This window comes from Aegilops tauschii, chromosome 3 (assembly GCF_002575655.3).
Source record: "Aegilops tauschii subsp. strangulata cultivar AL8/78 chromosome 3, Aet v6.0, whole genome shotgun sequence".
NCBI classification, from domain to species: domain Eukaryota; kingdom Viridiplantae; phylum Streptophyta; class Magnoliopsida; order Poales; family Poaceae; genus Aegilops; species Aegilops tauschii.
This window is the reverse complement of record NC_053037.3, coordinates 462,830,737-462,856,602: the sequence shown is the minus strand read 5'-3', so window position 1 is coordinate 462,856,602 and position 25,866 is coordinate 462,830,737.

Below are 25,866 nucleotides of genomic sequence, written 5' to 3'. Positions count from 1 at the left end.
TCTCCCCTCTCGTTGCTATGCATCACCATGATCTTGCGTGTGCGTAGGATTTTTTTTGAAATTACTACGTTCCCCAACAGTGGCATTCGAGCCGGGTTTTATGCGTTGATGTTATATGCACGAGTAGAACACAAGTGAGTTGTGGGCGATATAAGTCATACTGCTTACCAGCATGTCATACTTTGGTTCAGCGGTATTGTTGGATGAAGCAGCCCGGACCGACATTACGCGTACGCTTACGCGAGACTGGTTCTTCCGACGTGCTTTGCACAGAGGTGGCTGGCGGGTGTCAGTTTCTCCAACTTTAGTTGAACCGAGTGTGGCTACGCCCGGTACTTGCGAAGGTTAAAACAGCACCAACTTGACAAATTATCATTGTGGTTTTGATGCGTAGGTGAGAACGGTTCTTGCTAAGCCCGTAGCAGCCACGTAAAACTTGCAACAACAAAGTAGAGGACGCCTAACTTGTTTTTGCAGGGCATGTTGGTATGTGATATGGTCAAGACATGATGCTAAATTTTATTGTATGACATGATCATGTTTTGTAACCGAGTTATCGGCAACTGGCAGGAGCCATATGGTTGTCGCTTTATTGTAAGCAATGCAATCGCCCTGTAATGCTTTACTTTATCACTAAGCGGTAGCGATAGTCGTAGAAGCATAAGATTGGCGAGATGACAATGATGCTACGATGGAGATCAAGGTGTCGCGCCGGTGACGATGGTGATCATGACGGTGCTTCGGAGATGGAGATCACAAGCACAAGATGATGATGGCCATATCATATCACTTATATTGATTGCATGTGATGTTTATCTTTTATGCATCTTATCTTGCTTTGATTGATGTTAGCATTATAAGATGATCTCTCACTAAATTATCAAGGTATAAGTGTTCTCCCTGAGTATGCACCGTTGCGAAAGTTCTTCGTGCTGAGACACCACGTGATGATCGGGTGTGATAGGCTCTACGTTCAAATACAACGGGTGCAAAATAGTTGCACACACGGAATACTCAGGTTAAGCTTGACGAGCCTAGCATATAACAGATATGGCCTTAGAACACGGAGACCGAAAGGTCGAGCGTGAATCATATAGTAGATATGATCAACATAGTGATGTTCACCGTTGAAACTACTCCATCTCACGTGATGATCGGACATGGTTTAGTTGATATGGATCACGTGATCACTTAGAGGATTAGAGGGATGTCTATCTAAGTGGGAGTTCTTAAGTAATATGATTAATTGAACTTAAATATCATGAACTTAGTCCTGATAGTATTTTGCAAATTATGTTGTAGATCAATAGCTCGCGTTGTTGCTTCCCTGTGTTTATTTTTGATATGTTCCTAGAGAAAAATTATGTTGAAAGATGTTAGTAGCAAAGATGCAGATTGGATCCGTGATCTGAGGATTATCCTCATTGCTGCACAGAAGAATTATGTCCTTGCCAGGTGATAGACCTATTGCAGGAGCGGATGCAGACGTTATGAACGTTTGGCTAGCTCAATATGATGACTACTTGATAGTTTAGTGCACCATGCTTAACGGCTTAGAATCGGGACTTCAAAGACGTTTTGAACGTCATGGACCATATGAGATGTTCCAGGAGTTGAAGTTAATATTTCAAGCAAATACCCGAGTTGAGAGATATGAAGTCTCCAACAAGTTCTATAGCTAAAAGATGGAGGAGAATAGCTCAAGCAGTGAGCATGTGCTCAGATTGTCTGGGTACTACAATCGCTTGAATCAAGTGGGAGTTAATCTTCCAGATAAAATAGTGATTGATAGAATTCTCTAGTCACCATCACCAAGTTAGTAGAACTTCGTGATGAACTATAGTATGCAAGGGATGACGAAAGTAATTCCCGAGCTCTTTGCGATGCTGAAATCGACGAAGGTTGAAATCAAGAAAGAGCATCAAGTGTTGATGGTTAACAAGACCACTAGTTTCAAGAAAAGGGCAAAGGGATAGAAGGGGAACTTCAAGAAGAACGGCAAGCAAGTTGCTGCTCAAGTGAAGAAGCCCAAGTGTGGACCTAAGCCTGAGACTAAGTGCTTCTACTGCAAAGAGACTGGTCACTGGAAGCGGAACTGCCCCAAGTATTTGGTGGATAAGAAGGATGGAAAAAGTGAACAAAGGTATATTTGATATACAGATTATTGATGTGTATTTTACTAGTGTTCGTAGCAACCCCTCGTTATTTGATACTGGTTCAGTTGCTAAAGAGTAGTAACTCGAAATGGGAGTTGCATAATGAATAGAAACTAGTTAAGGATGAAGTAACGATGTGTATCGGAAGTGGTTCCAAGATTGATATGATCATCATCGCACACTCCCTATACTTTCGGGATTAGTGTTGAACCTAAATAAGTGTTATTTGGTGTTTGCGTTGAGCATAAATATGATTTGATCATGTTTATTGCAATACGGTTGTTCATTTAAGTTAGAGAATAATTGTTGTTCTGTTTACATGAATAAAACCTTATATGGTTACACACCCAATGGAAATGGTTCTTTGGATCTCGATCATAGTGATACACATATTCATAGTATTGACGCCAAAAGATGCAAAGTTAATAATGATAGTGCAACTTATTTGTGGCACTGCCGTTTAGGTCATATTGGTGTAAAGCGCATGAAGAAACTCCATGCTGATGGGCTTTTGGAATCACTTGATGCTTGCTAACCATGCCTTATGGGCAAGATGACTAAGACTCCGTTCTCCGGAACAATGGAGCGAGCAACTGACTTTTCAGAAATAATACATACTGATGTATGCAATCCGATGAGTGTTGAGGCTCGCGGCGGGTATCGTTATTTTCTGACCTTCACAGATGATTTGAGCAGATATGGGTATATCTACTTGATGAAACATAAGTCTGAAACATTTGAAAAGTTCAAAGAATTTCAGAGTGAAGTGGAAAATCATCGTGATAAGAAAATAAAGTTTGTACGATCTGATCGCAGAGACAAATATTTGAGTTACGAGTTTGGTCTTCAATTAAAACAATGTGGGATAGTTTCACAAATTCGTGCCACCTGGAACACCACAGCATAATGGTGTGTCCGAACGTCATAACCGTACTTTATTGGATATAGTGCAATCTATGATGTCTCTTACCAATTTACCACTATCGTTCTGGGGTTATACATTAGAGACAGCTGCATTCACATTAAATAGGGCACCATCTAAATCCGTTGAGACGACGCCTTATGAACTGTGGTTTGGCAAGAAACCAAAGTTGTCATTTCTTAAAGTTTGGGGTTGCGATGCTTATGTGAAAAGTTTCATCCTGATAAGCTCAAACCCAAATCGGAAAAGTGCGTCTTCATAGGATACCCAAAATTTACTGTTGGGTACACCTTCTATCACAGATCCGAAGGCAAGATATTCGTTGCTAAGAATGGATCCTTTCTAGAGAAGGAGTTTCTCTCGAAAGAAGTGAGTGGGAGGAAAGTAGAACTTGATGAGGTAACTGTACCTTCTCCCGAATTGGAAAGTAGTTCATCACTGAAATCAGTTCCAGTGATGCTTACACCAATTAGTGAGGAAGTTAATGATGATGATCATGAAGCTTCGGATCAAGTTACTACCGAACCTCGTAGGCCAAGCAGAGTGAGATCCGCACCAGCGTGGTACGGTAATCCTGTTCTGGAGGTCATGTTACTTGACCAGGACGAACCTACGAACTATGAGGAAGCGATGGTGAGCCCAGATTCCGCAAAATGGCTTGAGGCCATGAAATCTGAGATGGGTTCCATGTATGAGAACAAAGTGTGGACTTTGGTTGACTTGCCGGATGATCGGCAAACCATAGAAAATAAATGGATCTTCAAGAGGAAGACGGACGCTGATAGTAGTGTTACTATCTACAAAGCTAGACTTGTCGAAAAAAGGTTTTTGACAAAGTTCAAGGTGTTGACTACGATGAGATTTTCTCACTCGCAGCGATGCTTAAGTCTGTCTGAATCATGTTAGCAATTGCCGCATTTTATGAAATCTGGCAAATGGATAAACAAAACTACATTCCTTAATGGATTTATTAAAGAAGAGTTGTATATGATGCAACCAGAAGGTTTTTGTCAATCCTAAAGGTGCTAACAAAATATGCAAGCTCCAGCGATCCATCTATGGACTGGTGCAAACATCTCGGAGTTGGAATATACGCTTTGATAAGTTGATCAAAGGATATAGTTTTATACAGACTTGCGGTGAAGCCTGTATTTACAAGAAAGTGAGTGGGAGCACTACAACATTTCTGATAAGTATATGTGAATGACATATTGTTGATCGGAAATAATGTAGCATTATTCTGCAAAGCATAAAGGAGTGTTTGAAAGGAGTTTTTTAAACAAAGACCTCGGTGAAGCTGCTTACATATTGAGCATCAAGATCTATAGAGATAGATCAAGACGCTTGATAAGTTTTTCAATGATTACATACCTTGACAAGATTTTGAAGTAGTTCAAAATGGAACAGTCAAACAAAGAGTTCTTGCCTGTGTTACAAGGTGTGAAATTGAGTAAGACTCAAAGCCCGACCACGGCAGAAGATAGAAAGAGAATGAAAGTCATTCCCTATGCCTTGGCCATAGGTTCTATAAAGTATGCCATGCTGTGTACCAGATCTATTGTATACCCTACACTGATTTTGGCAAGGGAGTACAATAGTGATCTAGGAGTAGATCACTGGACAACGGTTAAAATTATCCTTAGTGGAATAAGGATATGTTTCTCGATTATGGAGGTGACAAAAAGGGTTCGTCGTAAAGGGTTACGTCGATGCAAATTTTGACACTGATCCAGATGACTCTAAGTCTCAATCTGGATAAATATTGAAAGTGGGAGCAATTAGCTAGAGTAGCTCCGTGCAGAGCATTGTAGACATAGAAATTTGCAAAATACTTACAGATCTGAATGTGACAGACCCGTTGACTAAAATTATCTCACAAGCAAAACATGATCACACCTTAGTACTCTTTGGGTGTTAATCACATAGAGATGTGAACTAGATTATTGACTCTAGTAAACCCTTTGGGTGTTGGTCACATGACGATGTGAACTATGTGTGTTAATCACATGGTGATGTGAACTATTGATGTTAAATCACATGGCGATGTGATCTTGATTATTGACTCTAGTGCAAGTGGGAGACTGAAGGAAATATGCCCTAGAGGCAATAATAAAGTCATTATTTATTTCCTTATATCATGATAAATGTTTATTATTCATGCTAGAATTGTATTAACCGGAAACATAATACTTGTGTGAATACATAGAAAACAGAGTGTCACTAGTATGCCTCTACTTGACTAGCTCGTTGATCAAAGATGGTTATGTTTCCTAGCCATAGACATGAGTTGTCATTTGATTAACGGGATCGCATCATTAGGAGAATGATGTGATTGACTTGACCCATTCCGTTAGCTTAGAACTCGATCATTTAGTATGTTGCTACTGCTTTCTTCATGACTTATACATGTTCCTATGACTATGAGATTATGCAACTCCCGTTTACCGGAGGAACACTTTGTGTGCTACCAAACGTCACAACGTAACTGGGTGATTATAAAGGTGCTCTACAGGTGTCTCCAAAGGTACTTGTTGGGTTGGCGTATTTCGAGATTAGGATTTGTCACTCCGATTGTCGGAGAGGTATCTCTGGGCCCTCTCGGTAATGCACATCACTATAAGCCTTGCAAGCATTGTAACTAATGAGTTAGTTGCGGGATGATGTATTACAGAACGAGTAAAGAGACTTGCCAGTAACGAGATTGAACTAGGTATTGAGATACCGACGATCGAATCTCGGGCAAGTAACATACCGATGACAAAGGGAACAACTTATGTTGTTATGCGGTCTGACCGATAAAGATCTTCGTAGAATATGTGGGGGCCAATATGAGCATCCAGGTTCCGCTATTGGTTATTGACCGGAGACGTGTCTCGGTCATGTCTACATAGTTCTCGAACCCGTAGGGTCCGCACGCTTAAAGTTCGATGACGGTTATATTATGAGTTTATGTGTTTTGATATACTGAAGGTAGTCTGGAGTCCCGGATGAGATCGGGGACATGACGAGGAGTCTTGAAATGGCCGAGACGTAAAGATCAATATATTGGACGACTATATTCGGACTTCGGAAAGGTTCCGAGTGATTCGGGTATTTATCGGAGCACCGGAGAGTTACGGGAATTCGCCGGGGAGAAGTATTGGGCCTTATTGGGCCATACGGGAATAGAGGAGAGAGGCCAAAAGGAAGGAGGCGCGCACCCCCCCTCTGGTCCGAATTGGACAAGGGGTGCAGCCCCCTTTTCCTTCTCCCTCTCCCCCTCTTTCCTTCTCTCCTACTCCAACAAGGAAAGGAGGAGTCCTACTCCCGGTGGGAGTAGGACTCCCCCCTTGGCGCGCCCTTCTCCTTGGCCGGCCGCCTCCCCCTTGCTCCTTTATATACGGGGGCAGGGGGGCACCCCATAGACACAACAATTGATCGTTTGATCTTTTAGCCATGTGTGGTGCCCCCTCCACCATAGTCCACCTCGATAATACTGTAGCGGTGCTTAGGCGAAGCCCTGCGTCAGTAGAACATCATCATCGTCACCACGCTGTCGTGCTAACAAAACTCTCCGTCAACACTCGGCTGGATCGGAGTTCGAGGGACGTCGTCGGGCTGAACGCGTGCTGAACTCGGAGGTGCCGTGCGTTCGGTACTTGATCGGTCGGATCGTGAAGACGTACGACTACATCAACCGTGTTGTGCTAACGCTTTCGCTTTCGGTCTACGAGGGTACGTGGACAACACTCTCCCCTCTCGTTGCTATGCATCACCATGATCTTGCGTGTGCGTAGGATTTTTTTTGAAATTACTACGTTCCCCAACAGTTGGGTGGGGCCCAGACCGCCCTTCACGCCAAGGAAGCCGAGTGTAACGCCTTGGCTCAGGAGCGTGACCACTTGGTCAAGAAGCTGGCCGACCAGGAGGAGAGCCATAAGGCGGTGCAGGACAGCGAGGCCGCCCTCCAAGCCGAATACGAGACCGAGGCGGCGAGCTGGGCTGAGGCAAGGCAAGCGCTGAGCGATGGCTACGGCCAGATCGAAGATTTGGTTGACGGTAGGCCGCCTTCTTCTTCGTCCCTTTGTTTGCCGCCTGCCATTTGGTCCATTTTCTGACTTTTTTCTTTCTTACTTGCGCAGAGTACTTCCCTGGTTACTCCGTTGCCGCCAACCAAGTCATCGAGGCCCGCCGTGACGCGCAAAGGCAGGCTGGGGCTGAGATCGCGCCGGATGCTCGCCGGTCGCTTGAGGAGCAGCTTCTGGCGATCCAAGCCCGCCTCCAGCCGGCTCACCACATGCTCCGCCGTCTTCAGCGCGTTGGGGCGCAAGTGCTGGCCGCTCTCTGGCCCGGCGAGGTGGTTCCCCGTACCCCCAGTCGGACTGCCGGCTGGCTAGAGGTAGCGGTTGGCCGCTTCGAGGCGCTTGGTATCCTGGGCTGGATTTGGCCTAGCTGACCACCTGGCGGCAGGAGGCCAATGAGGAGCTGGAGGCGGTGCGGCCGGCTATCATCCAGCGCGCCTCGGCGATCGCCGACTACACCGACACCAGTGCCTTTGCCCCTGACGTGAATGATGACGGCGTTGCTCAGCCGGAGGAGTGGTTTGGGCTGAACCCAGCGGATGGTGAAGACTCGGCGGAGGAGATCGACTCAAGTGACGAGGGCGAAAAGGAGGAGGGAGAGGATGGTGAAGACGCCATGCCAGACGGTGGAGCAACCGGCCAGCCTCAGCTTGATCGTGCCTCTAGCAACCAGGCGCGTGCGAGCGCGCCGCCTGTAGTCGGTGATGATCAAGCCGAGACTCGCCAGCCGGCCACTCCTCCAGCCAGCACTGCGTCTCCACTGACCTTCCTGGCTCGCCTGTTGCACCTTTGGCCTGATCCGCCACCTTTGCTTTCCTATTTATTACTCTTTGAACAATGTTTGTTAGGTTTGTGCAGTTCCACCTACTAGGGGTGTATTCAAACTATGTTGAATGCCGGCCTTTCAAAGGCCTTTTGTGTAAATATAATCATGCATGTGCTTGGCTTCCGATTGTATTTGCTTTTTATCCTTTTGGCTGTTTCCTTTGCCGCCCTCCCTTGGTCGCCGCCTTCCCAGCCGGACAGCTGCTCTGCAGTCTATGGCTGGGGAAGGGCTTGGCCGTTTGGGAGGGCAAGTACTCTAGCTTTCTTAGATTGTAGCAAGGTGAATCGGAAGCCGGCCAGCCGGCTATTCTGACAGCCGGTTGGCGGGGTGGGAGGCCGGCTTGTGTTATATAAGTTCGTTAGTCCTTAGCCGTTTTTCGTGTGGGCATCCTTTCCTGCCTTTGACTCTTGCCAGTCGGACAGTCGATTCTTCGAGCTGCGATTTTCAACAAGAGAGGGCTTGGGTGCTGGCACACTACTTGTCTGACTACAGGTAGAACTTTAATATAACTCAAGGCGGTAAGTCCCCGGGCCGACGGATCGAACCCAGTGCCGGACAGGAAAACAAATGTAGTAATACATTCATAGGTATGACCCTCATCATACATAGATAAAAGAGGGTAGTCCCCGAGTGCTCCTCGTGGGGCCCGTTGTCTTGTACTTAATACAAAAGGTAGCGTGGTACATACTGCATTTAGCTGTAAAATCTTCGGAGGAGATTGGCGTTCCATGGTCGTTTCGACTCCTTGCCGGAATCATCTCTCTTGCGTGCCTTCGGCTTCTGTGCGTCGATCAGGTAGTAGGAGTCGTTGCCTAGGGCCTTGCTGATGACGAAGGGGCCTTCCCAAGGGGCCGAGAGCTTGTGCTGGCCGGCTGTTCGCTGGATCAGCCGGAGCACAAGATCGCCTTCTTGGAAGGATCTTGGCTTGACCTTCCGGTTGTGGTAACGGCGCAAACCCTGCTGGTAGATGGCGGACCGGCTGAGTGCTAACAGCCGGCCCTCTTCCAGCAGGTCAACGCCGTCTTCTCGCGCTTCCTTGGCCTCCGCCACCGTGTACATGGTGACCCGAGGTGAGTCGAACTCAATGTCAGTTGGGATGACAGCCTCGGCACCATATACAAGGAAGAAAGGGGTGAAGCCGGTTGACTTGTTAGGGGTAGTACGCAGACTCCAGAGGACGGCCGGCAGCTCGTCGAGCCAGCAGCCGGCTGAATGCTCAAGTGGTACGACCAGTCGGGGCTTGATGCCGGAGAGGATGAGGCCATTTGCTCGCTCGACTTGGCCGTCTGACTGCAGGTGGGCTACAGACGCTAAGTCCAGTCGGATGCTCTATGTCGCACAGAAACGTGCCAGTGCTCCTTTGGCAAAATTCGTGCCATTGTCGGTGATGATGCTGTGTGGTATGCCATACCGGGTGGTGATATCTGCGATGAATGTCACGGCAGTCGGCCCGTTCAGCTTCTTAATTGGCTTCGCTTCAATCCACTTGGTGAATTTGTCCACGGCGACAAGCAGATGTGTCATGCCGCTGCGCGCTGTCTTGAATGGGCCCACCATGTCCAGTCCCCACATGACAAAGGGCCAGGTGAGGGGGATGGTCTTGAGTGCAGAAGCCGGCAGGTGTTGCATGGAGCTGAAGACATGGCACCCTTTGCAGTATTTGACTAATTCCTTGGCGTCTTCCAAAGCAGTCGGCCAGAAGAAGCCATGGCGGAAAGCTTTGGCGACAAGTGATCTTGAGGCCGCGTGGTGGCCGCATTCGCCTTGGTGGATGTCCTTGAGGATTGCTATGCCCTTCTCTGGCTCGACGCAGCGCTGGAAGACTCCAGTGACGTTGTGCCTAACGAGTTCTCTATTTACTATTGTGTATGCTCCGGCTCGGCGTTGAACTTGCCTTGCCGAGATCTCGTCAGTCGGCAGCTCTCTGTTTACCAGGAAGTTGAGGATGGGTTGGGCCCATGATGGAGCTGTGACTTCTTCTATTGCCAATACGGCTACTGCGACCAGGGTGGGTGGGTTGGGTGGTGAAGAGTTGGAGTCGGCCACCGTCTGTTGTGTCGTTGCAGTCCCCGGGCCGACTGCTGCAGTCCCCGGGCCGGGTTCTGAAGTCCCCGAGCCGGGTGCGACTACGGCAGTCCCCGAGCCGCCTGTCAAAGTCCCCGGGCCGACTGCTGCAGTCCCCGGGCCGGGTTCTGAAGTCCCTGAGCCGGGTGCGACTACGGCAGTCCCCGAGCCGCCTGTCAAAGTCCCCGAGCCGCCTGCTGGGTTCCCCAAGCCGGATCCGACTGCATCAGGGTCAGGCGGTACGAAGATGGAGTCTGATTCTGGAGACGGCTTGACAGACAGTTTGAGGAGGCGTTGGAGAGAGACGCCAGTTGGGATAGCTTGTCGGGTGGAACCGATTCGTGCCAGGGCATCTGCTTGCTCGTTGTCGGCCCGTGGCACGTGGAGGAACTCGCATCCTTCAAAGTATCTGCTGATTTGCTGAACGAGGAATCGGTAGCTCGCCATGTTTGCGTCCTTGGCGTCCCAGTCGCCAGATGATTGTTGGACTACCAAATCCGAGTCGCCATAGCACAGGATCCGGCGGATGCCGAGCTCTTTGGCTAGTCGGAGCCCATGTATGAGCGCCTCGTACTTGGCCACGTTGTTGGAGGTGGCAAAATGAATTTGCAATGTGTATCTGAGTTTGTCGCCCTTGGGAGAGGTGAGGACTATGCCGGCTCCCAAGGCGGTGCGCATCTTGGATCCATCGAAGTGCATCCGCCAATGAGTGGAGTCGGGAGCCGGCGGTAGGTGCTGGGTCTCGGCCCAGTCGACAAGGAAGTCGGCCAATGCTTGGGACTTGATGGAGGTGCGAGGCTGGTAGAAGATCGTGTAAGGAGCCAGCGCAATGGCCCACTTGGCCACCCGGCCGGATGCATCCCGGCTGCCTATGATCTCGGCAAGCGGGGCAGTACATACGACCGTGATGGGGTGCTCTTGAAAGTAGGGCTTCAGCTTCTTGGCGACGAAGTATACTCCATAGCACATCTTCTGGTAGTGCGGGTAGTTTTGCTTCGAGGTGGACAGTACTTCGCTCAAATAATACACCGGCCTCTGGACTAACTGAGCCGGCCTTCTTCTGGGCGTTGGACCACAATAACTGTGCTGACCACTCGGTTAGTTGCGGCAATGTAAAGGAGCATGGGCTCTTTCTCAGTTGGCGCCGCCAAGACAGGTGGCGTGGTTAGCATCTTCTTCAACTCGTGAAAAGCTTGGTCTGCTTGGTCGTTCCACTCGAAGTGGGTGGACTTTTTCATGAGTCGGTACAGGGGGAGAGCCTTCTCTCCTAGCCGGCTGATGAAGCGGTTCAGGGAGGCCAGGCACCCGGTAAACTTTTGGACGTCTCGCAGCTTGGTAGGAATCTCCGTTCTCTCTATGGCCTTGATCTTCACTGGGTTGCACTCGATGCCGCGTTCGGAGACCAAGAAGCCTAGAAGCTGGCCGGCTGGTACTCCGAACACGCATTCCTCAGGGTTGAGCTTGATCTGAAACCGGCGCAAGTTGTTGAATGTTTCTCTAAGGTCCTCCAGCAGGGTCCCATGCTTCTCCTTCTTCACCACAATATCGTCTACATAGATGTGGGCATTTCTGCCAATTTGCTTGAGGAGGCATTTCTGCACGCAACACTGAAAAGTGGCACCGGCATTTCTCAAGCCGAATGTCATAGTCAGGTAGCAGAAAGATCCGAATGGTGTGATGAAGGCGGTCTTCATTCGGTCGGCTGGATCCAACTTGATCTGATGGTAGCCTGAGTAAGCATCCAAGAAACTCAACAGCTCGCATCCGGCTGTGGAGTCTATCACTTGATCGATTCGAGGTAAGGCAAACCGATCTTTGGGGCAGGCTTTGTTGAGGCTGGTATAATCTATACACATGCGCCATTTATTGTTTTTCTTCAATACAAGGACCGGGTTGGCTAGCCATTCTCGAAAAAACACCTCCATAATGAAGCCGGCTACCAGAAGCCGGGCTATCTCTTCTCCTACAATCCTTCTCTTTTCCTCCGACAGTCAGTGGAGAGGTTGTTTGACTGGTTTTGCGTCTGCTCGGACGTGTAGCTTGTGCTCGGCGAAATCCTTCGGAACACCCGACATGTCCTTTGGGGACCATGCAAAGATGTCCCGATTCTCACGGAGGAAATCGACGAGCTCGCCTTCCTATTTGCTGTCCATGTTTGCTCCAATGACGACAAACCTCTCCAGGTTCTCTGGGTCCACAGGTATCTTCTTTGTTTCCTTGGCCGGCTGGAAGGAGCCTTGAGCATCATATTCCTTGGGGTCAGGGGACAGGGCCGACTGCTTGCCGGCCATGGCCACGACTCGGTCCAGCATCTTTTTTCTTCGGCAATCACGAGGGACTCGGCCAGCCGGCTGCTGGCTGGAGCACACTTAGAGGATTTCTTGTTGTCTCCGGCCATGGTGATGATCCCCTTTGAACTAGGCATCTTCATCTTGAGGTAGGCGTAGTGGGGCACAGCCATGAACTTGGCCAGGGCAGGTCGGCCAAGCAACACGTGGTAAGGGCTCTCTAGATCCACCACTTCAAACCAGACTGCTTCTCAACGAAAGTGATCCTTGTCTCCAAAGAGAACATCTATCTTGATCTTGCCAATTGGTGAGTAGGGCAGGCCGGGTACGATGCCATGGAACACAGTCCGGCTTGGCATGAGTTGCTTCGTCTTGATGTTCAGCTTCTCCATGGTGTCACGGTACAGTATGTTGATGCTGCTTCCACCGTCAATCAGTACTCGGGAGAAACGGGCAGCTCGCCTTTCTGTCGCGAGGGTGGCGTCCAACACCAATGCATAAGAGCCGGGAGACGGCATCACCTCTGGATGATCGGCCCGGCTCCAGCTGATAGGCTTCTCAGACCAATGCATAAACTCTGGGTTGTTAGAGGCGACCGCATTGACTTCTTGGTGTTGTCGGCGCCGACTGCGTCTGTCTTCAGTTTGGCTTGTAAAGACGACGTAGGCGGCATGCTCGTCCGGGAACTCGTCTTGAATGGCTCCGACTGCTGGTCGAGCAGCCGGCTGCTAAGGGGCTGGAGGTGGCTGGCCAGCAGGTGGAGGCGGCATCAGCCCTTCGCCTTTGGAGATTCGCGTGAGCCAATGACACTTCTGAGTCGTGTGGTTGGACGGCTTCGCGTCGCTGTGGAACTTGCAGGGGGCATCAAGGGTTTGCTCGTAGGAGAAAGCCGGCTGCCAAGCCAGCCTGCCGCCGTTCTGCTTCTTGGGCATGGGCCGCCCTTCAGGTTGTTCGTCTTCGACTGTGGCTACTTGCCGACTGGTGGAAGGCGGCATAGGGTCCTTGCGCATGTTGTCGCTTGGGTACGGGCGTCGATTGGAGTCACCGGCCGGTGTCTTGGGAGCCGGAGCGAGCACCTTTCCACAGGCATCCACTCGAAGCTCAGTCTTCATTGAAGAGTCGGTCGTGGCGTACTTGTCTGCTATGATCAGCAGCTCGTCGAGGGTAGTCGGCTCGTCGCAGAGGAGCCGGTGCTTGAGGAGGGTGCCCTCTCGGCACCCGGCGGTGAAGTACTCTATGGCTTGAACCTCGTGCACCCCTTCGCAGGAGTTGCGGAGCTCGGCCCAACGCGTGAGGTAGTCGCGAGTTGATTCGCTGGGCCCTTGGACGCACAAGGAAAGCTGCCGGGGCTTGGGAGGCCGCTTGTATGTGCTGGTGAAATTGCGGATGAAGACTTTCGTGAAGTCTAGCCAGCTGTTGACGCTCTAGGGCTTGAGGCTATTCAACCAGGTGTGTGCCGTGCCTTGAAGCATGAGCGGGACGTACTTCACGGCAACGCGCCAGTTGCCGTTTGCTATGCGGACTGCGGTGGAGTAATCAATCAACCAGTCTTCCGGCTTCACGGAGCCGTTGTATTTTGGCGTGTCTCTTGGGAGTGAGAACCCTTCTGGGAAGGGCTCGTCGTGGATGCGGGGGCCAAAGCAAGGCGGGCCGACATCATCTTCTTCTTCTAGCGCCAGGGATCGCGCTAGGCGGTCGATCTGGTGGCGGGCGTCATTCTCGCCGACTCCTTCGCGGTGGCCTAGTCGGTCGCCGAGAGTCGGATGCGTAACAGGCGGCGGGGTGGGATATCTCTCCCCAGGAGGCGGGGGAGGAGGTGGATTGCCTAGTCGTTCCACACCTCGGGGACGGCCTTCTGCGTCGCGCTCGATGGTGAGCCGAGTCCGACTGCGGCTAGCAGCCAGCTCCTTGTCTTTTCTCGCGCAGGCGCCGCTTGCAGTCGGCGTCCGGGATGTCGCGCCGTGCTCTCGGTGTGGGGGAGGACTTTCAGCGCGGGCGCTGGCTTCATGCCGCTCTGCGGCCGCGTCAATCAGCTGCTGGATACGTCTAGTCATGTAGGGGAGCTCGTCGGCCCCCAGCCCGTTCAGCTCATCTACGGCCGCCTGACCGGCACGCAGGTTCTCGAGTGGCATGGCGTAGACTGGGCGGTCTGCTCCCAGCATGCTGGCGATGGCCGCGTCGCGCTTCTTGACGATGCCGGCTCGGCTCGGCCCGCTAGGAGGCGGCGTACCAAAGGCGGCGCGGTTGACTTCGCGCTGGTGAGTCTCAGTGAGGCGTCTCATGGATGCTATCTTCTAGCCCTCCGCGATGAGGGCGAGGCGGCGTGCCTCCAGTGTCTCGGCGTCGGCGTCGGCCGGGATGGGGGCGGACAGGTCATGTAGCGCCGCTTGTAGGGCGTCGTGGGCGTTCTCGCCTGAGGCGGCGCCATGGCTGATGACCATCACCTCAGTGACAGTGCTGCCGCCACTGTCGGCTCAAGGAAGAGGGTCGTCGATGATCACCACGTTGGTGGGGAAGGCGTCAAGCGATGCTGTGTCAGAGTCGACAAGCATCGGGTCGGTGGAGCCGACCGACTCCAAATCCACAGCAGGATCGCTGGAGACGTGAAGCTGATCGAGGAGGCTGACAAGGCGGCTCTCGGGGTAGTCTGTGCCCGCGTCGGACGCAAGCTCGTCGGAGATGCGAGCCTCGTCAAGAAGATCGGCGAGGCAGCTCGCCGCGCAGGCGTCGTCGACGCCTTGCAGCGTGTCGGGGCAAGCGCCATCGGGCGTGCCGGGCTAGCTACGCTCGCTGGGAAGGAAATGGGTTCCCGTCCAGAACAGGTCCCCGGACGATGGTGCACCTGGCCCCACGGTGGGCGCCAAATGTCGGGTGGTAGGTGCGACATATGCCAATGGGTGGCTTATCATTGTGGGAGCCAGTAAGTCATCGCCGGTGCCTGGAAACGGGATAAGGCGAAGACATGCACGCTGGCGAATCTTACCCAGGTTCGGGGTTCTCCGTGGAGATAACACCCCTAGTCCTGCTCTGCGGGGTCTCCGCATGATCACTAGATCAACACAAGTGGCTACAAGTGGCTCCTTGAGCTGTTCGGCTAGAGGAAGAAGAAGGGCAAGGCTAGCTCTCCTCTTCTCTCGATGTGGTGTCTAAAACTCTAAGAGATCAACCCTTTGCATGGGTGCCCTGGGGGGTTTATATAGGCCTACCCCCCAAGGGTACAATGGTAATCCGGCTGGGTGTGGGTCCAGGCCGTCAGTGCCTGTATCCGCCGGCTTCTCCGCCGGCCGCCAGGGCCCGCCGACTGGTGGGTCCCGCCGGCTGCCGGCCTCTTGGCCGACAGGCCGACCCCACCGCCTGGGGGTCTTGCCGGCGGCTGGTTACTGTAGCCTCGCCCCTGATGACGAGGGCTTTGCCGAGGTAAGCATGGCTACAGTGCCGCCGTCTGCCGGGCTCTCACTATAGTCTTACCTCGTCTTGTCTCCTTAATGACGCACATACTTCGAGGGAGTGAGGTAGCCGGCTATTGGGAGCCGGCTACACCCCAGGTCGACTGGGGGGGGGCTTGGCCGCCTTCGAGCGTCTCTCTGGCTGAAGGGGCCCGCCGCCCGCGGGCCGTACTGACAGCCTGTCGTGGGTGGCGTCATGGTCAACATGCCAATAGTGCCGTGCCGGACGGGGATGGCCGACGCGTACGGCGCACTGTGGCCATGCGTGCTCCGGGATTCGGGGGTGGCAGGCTTTACTGTAGCCACGCTCAATCTCGTCACCGTTATGTGGGTGCAGTCCTTGAGGGTGCAATCTTGGCCGCTTGGTGGGAGCCGGCCCTCTTGTGGCCGGCATCGTGGAGTCGGTCTTCTTGTGGCCGGCTTCTTGGAGTCGGCCTTCTTGTGGCTTTCTTCGAGAGGGTTTAAGGGCTGGGCCGCCTTCCAGTAGTCGGTCTGTGAGATAGCCGGCCAGGGGAAGGCGGCCCTGTGCTTTGGGTGCTTGAAGGCTCGATCGGCCCGATAATTTTTGAAGAGCCAGGGGGAGTCGGTTAGGCTACCCGTGGTCATTTACTCCGACACTAGTTGAATGCGGAGGCATCATTGACCGTTCAATGTTTCGGGAACCGCTACCCTCTGCCTCATTGGCATTCAAGACGTATCAACATAAACGCATGTCAAAAGGAGACTAGTCAGTAGTAGTTTACTCAATATTGTGCACCGCGACCAAGGTGGAGAGGAAAACGAGAGAACTACGTATTTATTTACGGTGTAGATTCACTCATTTTGCTCCGTATGTACTCATTTATGGTGTAGTCGCTTGTTGAAATCTATAGAAAGGCAAATATTTAGGAACGGAGGGAGTAGTCCCTCCTTTCCGGTTTACAGGGCTATACTATTAAGAGCAAGTACAATAGTGGGCTTATAGCATGCTTACATGGCAATTTTGTCTCATGTAAGAGCCTGGCTATATGCGTGCTCCAAGGCTCCGCACCACGCCCCACCCCTACACAAAGACTGCCATACAAGCATTTGCAACTTCTATGCTTGGTTTGCACTTGGCTCTTCGCCTCTTCGAGAAGACGAACAATGATGTTACTACTTCTATAGTATCGAATCAACTTCTGCATGTCCGTCCACCGCGTGCGGGAGGGATAGCTTGTTGTAGTAAGGAAAAGCCTGTCCTCGTCTGTGAGCTACCGCGCGCATGGGCGAGGGAGAGGGCGTACTAGTAGTAAAATCAAGCTTCTCCTCATTGTACGAGTTGACGCGACACATCATAGCACTGGCCCCACATGCTTGCCTCTAAACTTGGCTAAAAGACCCGCAGTGTAAAATATATTTTCTGCAACCTCTAACATTTACCCCACCACAAATTAAAATATATATTCCTGTCTTGACCAGATGAGCATGCAAACTACAATCACCAGGATGATAGGTAGGGCCAGAAGATTATTTTAACCAAAAAATGCTTCGAGACGGCCTCATAGCATGGAGCCGACTCCAACAATTTTAAGCTTAGAGGCACAGTACATGCTATCCTAGACTATGTCACTATACTACCGCCCCTACATATGAAACTGCCACACGAGCGTCCGGTTTGCGCTTGGTTCTTCGCGTCTTCGGGAAGTCAAAATGATGGTACTACTACAGTGGAGTACTACTAGTATGCTTCTGGCCATCTGACACCAAATGAACTGCTGCATGTCCACCGCGTGCAGGAGGGAGAGCGTGTAGCGAAAGCTTCTCCTAGTCATGCGAGCCACCACGCTCATGGGCAAGGGAGAGGGCGTTGTAATCAAACTTCTCCTTGTTGTACGAGTTGACGCGACACATCAAAGCAGTGCACTCGATATATTTCAATAATTTGCGTTTACCGAGGCATTAATTACAATGCATGCATGCATGCCGTGACTTTCCTTTTGATACTTGCATGTGTTGATTTAATGCACCTTGAAGTAGTATGAATATGTGATGGTAAAACTTTGTAATGCCCTGGCCCTAAAGCGAGAGATGGCTGTGCACGAGGAGGGCGAGATCATGCCGACGGAACAGGACCCGACGATGGAGCCCTCTATGGTCTCTATGGACCTCACCTTGCTCCACTGCCCCTTGTGCCTCCGCCCCTTGAAGCCTCCAGTGTATGAGGTTCGAATACACCTCGTCCATTCGGCTGATCGAGCAAGGTGCAGGTTTCTTGATTGATGTGTTGTTCGATTGATTTGTGCAGTGAAAGGGAGGGCACCTGGCCTGTGCGGACTGCCGCGGCGAGCTCCCCGGGAACCAGCGGCAGTGCCAGAAGTGCGAGCGCGGCGGCGGCTTCGACGTGCGGAACACGGTGATTGACGTCGTCCTCTCCTCGGTGAGGGTGGAGTGCCCGCACGAAGGTTTGGGGTTCTACATCACTTACCACAAGCTCACCGATCACCAGAGCATGTGTCCGCTCGGGCCCTGCAAATGCCCCATGCCCGTCTGCGGCTACGAAGGCCCGCCGCTGGTGCTCCCCACCACATCAGCACCGTGCATCCCATGCCCGTGCACAGGATCCAGTATGTCAAGGTGCTCCAGCTTCAAGTGCCAGTGTTAGAGACGCGGCTCTTGCTGTTCACGGAGGAGGACGGCCGTGCATTTTTCTTGGTCAGCGGCGTGCCCGACATCGGCGCGCCTATTGCTGTGTCGGTCATCTGCATCAGAGCGGGGGTGTCCCCACTGCCGCACTACGCGGCCAACTGTGGGCGAACGGCCCGTCGGGGGAGTCCAAAGGCAGGACCAACACCATCAAGGTGGAAATAGAGGTGACAAGCAGCAAGGATCCCGGCGACGTCGCCGTGCAGGACCTGACCTTCTTCACAGTTCCGCCCAAGCTGCTGGCCGAGGCTGGGTTGTCGAGGACGGTGTCCCTCCACATTCAGATTGACAAGCTCACCTCCTAAATGATTCTACAGTGCCTTCTGTCTATCTTAGTAATATGCTAATATAGGGGTTACCTTGGTCTACTTTAGCTTAAGAGATGGTGGGTTTTGGTGGCGATGCAGCAATTACTTCGACATCGGATCAGCTGTTAATGTAATTTCCAACAGTCGAACGGATTTTTGTGTCTGTTGGATATAAAACATCCTTTGGGTAAGAAGTATAAGCAGCTTATATGCTTGTTTGTTGAGGAAGTGTTGCATACTTGTGCGAGTTGACGCGACACATCAAAGTAGTACTACACTAGTAGTACTCACCCGACTGCGCACTAGGCAGACGTAGCTCGTGTCGTGTTGGTGCCGTGTGCGGCCCGCACATTAACCAAAACCTCGCGCCTCCAGCTTAGCCTACACATTTTAAAATTCTCAATCTCAAGGCCAAGGAGCAATGGGAACCTATGATAGAGCCAATCGGATGGTTGAGAACACTACAATTCGTAGCTATAGATGCGTGTGTGAGAGAGGACGAGTGCGTGCGTGCACCTCTTCTCTTCGTGTATAACGTACTAAACTCAGAGTGCAAGTGTATGTGGGTGGCATCGACCTAGGGAGCTAGATATGGTGCGTGCGAGAAGTTCCGAGAGACTAGGTGTGTGCGTGGGAAAGAGGGAGAGAGATGATATGTGTCGATGTTATGCGTGTGAAAAAATACTAGTCTATAGCTCGCCACGAGGCTATTCCTGTCGAACGCCCCAATAACCGTAAGATATGTATCCGACGGTGCCAGTTATTGCACGTACACAGCAGTAGAAAAAGAAGTACCATGGCATATTACAAAACTGCTACACCACGGCCGAGAACGCGTGCCCATGTTACGCCATCCGGGAATAGTGCCGCACTTCGAAACTAGAACCGTCAATAAATTTTGAGCTTGCGTCTCGTCACATTCTAAATTACTACTATGCTATATTTAATTGCAAAACTGTTCACACCGATCATAACCTAAACGGTTTCCCACTTAGGAGCGTATTAGTACTTGGTTATAAATACTACCATGCCAAGATGACTGCACATTCCTCCTCAAGTCCTCATCCACAAAAACAAACAAGTCATTCAATATCATTCCCTTGCGTCTACCATGGCCAGCGTGAGTTCTGGGTCGAGAGATTACCACCAGGGAGAGGTGACATGGAAGCGGAAGCACGAGAGATGTCCCGCCTCGCCGCGAAAGCAGCCGACATGTCCTGCCGTGCGGCAGTAGCGGCACAGAGGTCCCGTTGTGCCGCCGAAGTAGCACGGAGATCCCGCCATGCCGTCGATGCAGCAGACTGGTCCGGTCACACCGCGGAAGCAGCAGAGATGTCCCGCCGCGCCGCAAATGTAGCAAAGATGTCCTCCCGCTCCGTGGCGGCCTAGGAAAATGTCTCGCAGGCAGGCGAGGACTCTTACAAGTGCATGCATGCGATCATCCATAGCCAGATGGATTAGATCTCCATCTGGGCGAGGTTGCAGGACGACATGAAAGCCTCGTTTGAACATGCTACCGGCGTCATCCGGCAACTAGGGGAGGGCAATGCAAAGCTCCGGGCCGAGCGCGACCTGCTGAGGGCGAAGATCGGCGGAAGGGCGAAGCAGGCGGAGGAGACCACTGTCTTGTTGAAGAGGACGGGCGTCATCATCAAGAAACTTATGGACGAGAATGCCATGCTCTGCATCGAGTGCGAAAAGCTGGTGGAGGAATCCGTGGATGCTGCCAAGCAGCGTATTAAGGACATGAAACTGATGAAAGAGATCATCGCCGCTCGTCGCGAGAACTAGTCTCCGCGACCTGCAGCGCATCAAGAAAGTAGAGATCAGCGAGCCAAATCATTGTATGCGTCTTCCTTCTTCTTTTGGCCTTGTTTATTTCGGACATAGCCGCATGTGGTTTCTTTAATTATCTTCCTAAATATGTAAGACAATTATTATCCACTGTCGTCCTTATATATTGATCAGTCTTTCTATAAGTCATAGTAGATGCTATATAGGTCCGTCAGATCTTACATCGAGATCCGTGCAAAAATTTCTTTTCAGATTTTATTTTCAATCTCTTAAATCTCAGTCGAGTGAGACATAGCCATGCCATTAAACAGGGGCTCGGGTGCCATTAATGGAGACCTTGTGAGAGAGGTGGGTGGCAGATGGAGGTCAAAGGGCTCTCCTCCCGATAAACACGCAGAGAGGTGCGTGTTTTGGACTTACAGGAATTAAAAAACCAAGTTTCTCAATGTTTCCGGCCGAGGCACGACGCCCAGATGTTTGAATTTCATTCCCATTTCTTGCATGGGACCTAGAAATTTACCCGAGGACACACATGTTATTTTTCAACCAACTTTGGTGCATTGGAGCATGTGCTTGTAGTTCAAATTTGAATTATGCACATTAAATGACTAGAAACTCAACTAATGTATAAAAAAGGCCAAATGAAACAAGAATAATTCCAAAATTTAACACAACACTCATATAGCTCTGTGTTGCCTCTATAAAGAAAATCAAGGGGGTTTGTGTATATCGTTTCGCACACAAAGGTGACACGTTCCCTCTCAGAACCACGAGCCTTCTTGAGAGAAGCTCCGGTTTGCAAGAAGCTTATACCAATACTTGTTCCAATTCGGCCAATTTTTTTTACCACAACATGTTAGTTCCATGACATGACACCATGCCAAGTTTCATGATTTTCAGTTGTGTTTTGGATTTACAAGACTTTTAAAACCAAGTTTCTCAATGTTCTCGGCTGAGCCACAATGCCCAGATGTTTGAATTTCATTCCCATTTCTTGCATGGGACCTAGAAATTTACCCGAGGACACACATGTTATTTTTCAACCAACTTTGGTGCACTGGAGAATGTGCTTGTAGTTCAAAATTGAATTATGCACATTAAATGACCAGAAACTCAATTAATGTATAAAAAGGCCAAACGAACCCAGAATAATCCCAAAATTTAACATGACACTCATATAGTTCTATGTTGCCTCTGTAAAGAAAATCAAGGGGGGGGGGGGTGATACGTCTCCAACGTATCTATAATTTTTGATTGTTCCATGCTATTATATTATCAATCTTGGATGTTTTATAATAATTTTATAGTCATTTTATACCATTTTTGGTACTAACCTATTGACATAGTGCCAAGTGCCAGTTGCTGTTTTCTGCATTTTTTGTACATCGCAGGAAATCAATACCAAACGGAGTCCAAATGCAACGAAAATTTACGGAGATTTTTAATGGACCAGAAGACACCCAATGAGACAAGGCTGCACCTGGGGGTAATCCAAGGGGAGCACAACCCACCAGGGCGCGCCAGGAGGCCCAGGCGCGCCCTGGTGGGTTGTGCCCACCTCGGGTGCCCCCTGGACCGCCTCTTTGCTCTATAAATACCCCAATATTCCAGAAACCCTAGGGGAGTCGACGAAAATCAATTCTAGCCGTCGTAGAGTCCAGAACCACCAGATCCAATCTAGACACCATCACAGAGGGGTTCACCACTTCCATTGGTGCCTCTCCGATGATGCGTGAGTAGTTCTTTGTAGACCTTTGGGTCCGTAGTTAGTAGCTAGACGGCTTCCTCTCTCTCACTGAATTCACAATATAATGATCTCTTGGAGATCCATATGATGTAACTTTTGCGGTGTGTTTGTTGGGATCCGATGAACTTTGAGTTTATGACCAGGTCTATCTTTTTATATCCATGAAAGTTATTTGAGTTTCTTTGATCTCTTATATGCATGATTGCTTATAGCCTCGTATTTCTTCTCCGATATTTGGGTTTTGTTTGGCCAACTTGATCTATTTATCTTGCAATGGGAAGAGGTGCTTTGTAGTGGGTTCGATCTTACGGTGCTTAATCCCAGTGACAGAAGGGGAACCGACACTTATGTATCGTTGCTACTAAGGATAAAACGATGGGGTCTATCTCTACATAGATAGATCTTGTCTACATCATGTCATCATTCTTATTGCATTACTCCATTTTTCCATGAACTTAATACACTAGATGCATGCTGGATAGCGGTCGATGTGTGGAGTAATAGTAGTAGATGCAGGCAGGATTCGGTCTACTAATCTTGGATGTGATGCCTATATAATGATCATTGCCTCGATATCGTCATGATTACTTGAAGTTCTATTAATTGCCCAACAGTAATTTTTTCACCCACTGTTTGCTATTTTTCTTGAGAGAAGCCACTAGTGAAACCTACGGCCCCCGGGTCTCTTTCTCATATTATTTGCCTTTGTGATCTACTTTTCCTTTGCTTTTATTTCCAGATCTATTAAACCGAAAATACGAAAATATCTTGCTGCAATTTATTCTTATTTATTTTATTTGGCATTCGATCTATCAATCTACTACATTTTATCTCACGTCCGTTTGCCAAATTCTGGCGCCGTTACCCGAAAGGGATTGACAACCCCTTTAACACGTCGAGTTGCGAGTATTTGTTATTTGTGTGCAGGTGTTGTTTATGTTGTGTTGCTTGGTTCTCCTACTGGTTCGATAACCTTGGTTTCATCACTGAGGAAATACCTACCGTCGCTGTGCTACATCATCCCTTCCTCTTTGGGGAAATACAGACGTAGTCCTAGCAGAGAGGAGCTTTTTGGTGCCATCACCAGGGAGATATCAAAAGGAATTTCTGGCGCCGTTGCCGGTGAGGATCTTCAACATATACCAGGTTCCTAATCACAAATCTCATCTCCTCACAATTTACATTATTTGCCATTTGCCTCTCATTTTCCTCTCCCCCACTTCACAAAGAATTCTTGTTTTATTCGCCCCTCTTTTTCATTCGTCGTTTCTCGTCAGATCTATTCGTGTTCTTGCTTTCTAGTCATAATGGCTAGCTTGCCTACTCCTCCTTTGTCACCTGATTTTGAAGTGCTTTACTTCAAGTAAAGACAAGGATAAAATTTGAAAGATGCTTAGTATAGGCTTATGGAATCTTACCGTATTTTCAATTTAAAGGGGGACGCTAAGATCTTGCTTCGTAGTTTTTACATAGGATTGGCTTTGCATCATAGACAACTCCTAGATTTCGCCGCTAAAGGGAATTTTATTGAGCTTGATGCTAATGCTGCCTATAAAATTTTAGAAGGAATTTTGGGTGTTCCACCCAAAAGAAGGGGTTTTCTTTCACCCCTGAGGGAGTTCAAATGCTAGATAAACTGGGTGATTTGCATAAACATATGGCTGAACTACAAAAATATAATGAACCCCTCAAACATCTCAATGGTAGTATCAATCGCATGAATACCTTGATTACTCTTTGCAACGAGCGATTGGATATTTTGGATCTAAAGATGGTTTCTTTTCCGGAGAATTTGGGGAAGCGTAAAGAGCCTCTCGGGTTTGAGAAAACCCTTACAAAAGTTGCCAAAACTGCGGAGGACAAAACTTAGATCCTTGCTTTATGCCTAGCTAAGGGCGTAAAACTATAGCACTTGTTGGGAGGCAGCCCAATGAATAAAATTTATTTTTTCTTTTTGCTTTTTGTTCTTGAGTGTTTGCACAATTATGCTACTGTTATGATTGTGTTTTTTGTGTTTTAATTATTGTTTGTGCCAAGTAAAGCCTTTAGGATTTTCTTGGGTGATAGTTGTTTGATCTTGTTGAAAAACAGAAACTTATGCACTCACGAAATAATTTTCATAAATCACAGAAAAGTGATTTTGCCCTGATTCTTTTTGCAGAAGATTAATATACAAATTTCTCAGGTCGTCCTAATTTTTCAGAATTTTTGGAGTTTCATAAGTATTTGAAATATCCAGATTGCTACAGATTGTTCTGTTTTTGACATTTTCTGTTTTCTTTGCGTTGTGTTCTTGTTTTGATGGCTCTATGGTTTTATTTGATGAGTTTTTGCCATAGAAAAGTTGGAATACAGTAGATATAATGCAAAAACAAAATATGAATAGGTTGCAACAGTACTTATAGTAGTGATTTATTTTCTTACACTAACGGATCTCACGAAGGTTTTGTTGAGTTTTGTGTGATTGAAGTTTTCAAGTTTTGGGTTATCTTACGATGGATGAAGGAATAAGGAGTAAGAAGAGCCTAAGCTTGGGGATGCCCCGGAATCCCAAGCTGTTATCCAAAAGAAGCTAGCCACTAAGCTTGGGGATGCCCCGAGTGGCATCCCCTCTTTCTTCTAACGACCATCGGTATTTTACTCGAAGCTATATTTTTATTCGTCACATACTATGTGTTTTGCTTGGAGCGCCTTGTATGACATGAGTCTTTGCTTGTTTTATTTTGTGTTTTTAGTCTTGGTTCCTTGCTGGACACACCTATTTGAGAGAGCCAAAATTATGTCATGACTTGTTAGAATTGCTCTCTATGCTTCACTTAAAAATTTTATTTGCTATGGACTTGCTCTAGTGCTTCACTTATATCTTTTTGGGCACGGTGTGCTTTAGTATTTTTGGAGAAATGCTCTCTTGCTTCACTTAGATTTATTTGAGAGTTAGTAAAATTTTGAAGAAATTCTCTCTTGCTTCACTTAAATTAATTTGAGAGAAAGAAATATTATGCTCATGATCTTCACTTATATTTGTTTGAGCTTATGGAAAGCAACATATGAAAATTAGTTCCAAAGTGATAGATATCCAAGAAGGATATAATAAAACTTTCATGAAGATCATTGGACAAAATAAACTTGATTCTTAGTAACAGTTTTGAGATATGATGATGTGATATGTGAGTTATGTTGATGAGTAATTATGCTTTAGTAAGAATATTGGTGTTAAGGTTTGTGATTCCCTATCCAAGCACGAAAGTCATTAATTATGCAATGAAATTATATCCTACTTGTGGTGCATTATTCGGTGTTAATTATGCTTGATGCTCTATTATGAGATTATTTGTTTCTTGGTTGGTCACTTCTCAATCTTTTGCTAGCCTTCATTTTGCACTAAGTATGATCACTACTTGTGCATCCAAAAACCTTTATACCAGTTTTGCCGCATGAGTCCACTATATCTACCTATATGAGGTATTCTTTTGCCGTCCTAAGCAAATTTGTATGTGCCATCTCTAATTTTCAAAATAACCTTCTCTTATGTGTGTTCGTACTACTCACGGAGCGGTGAGGGGTGGCTAATATTTTCCATGCTAGATGTG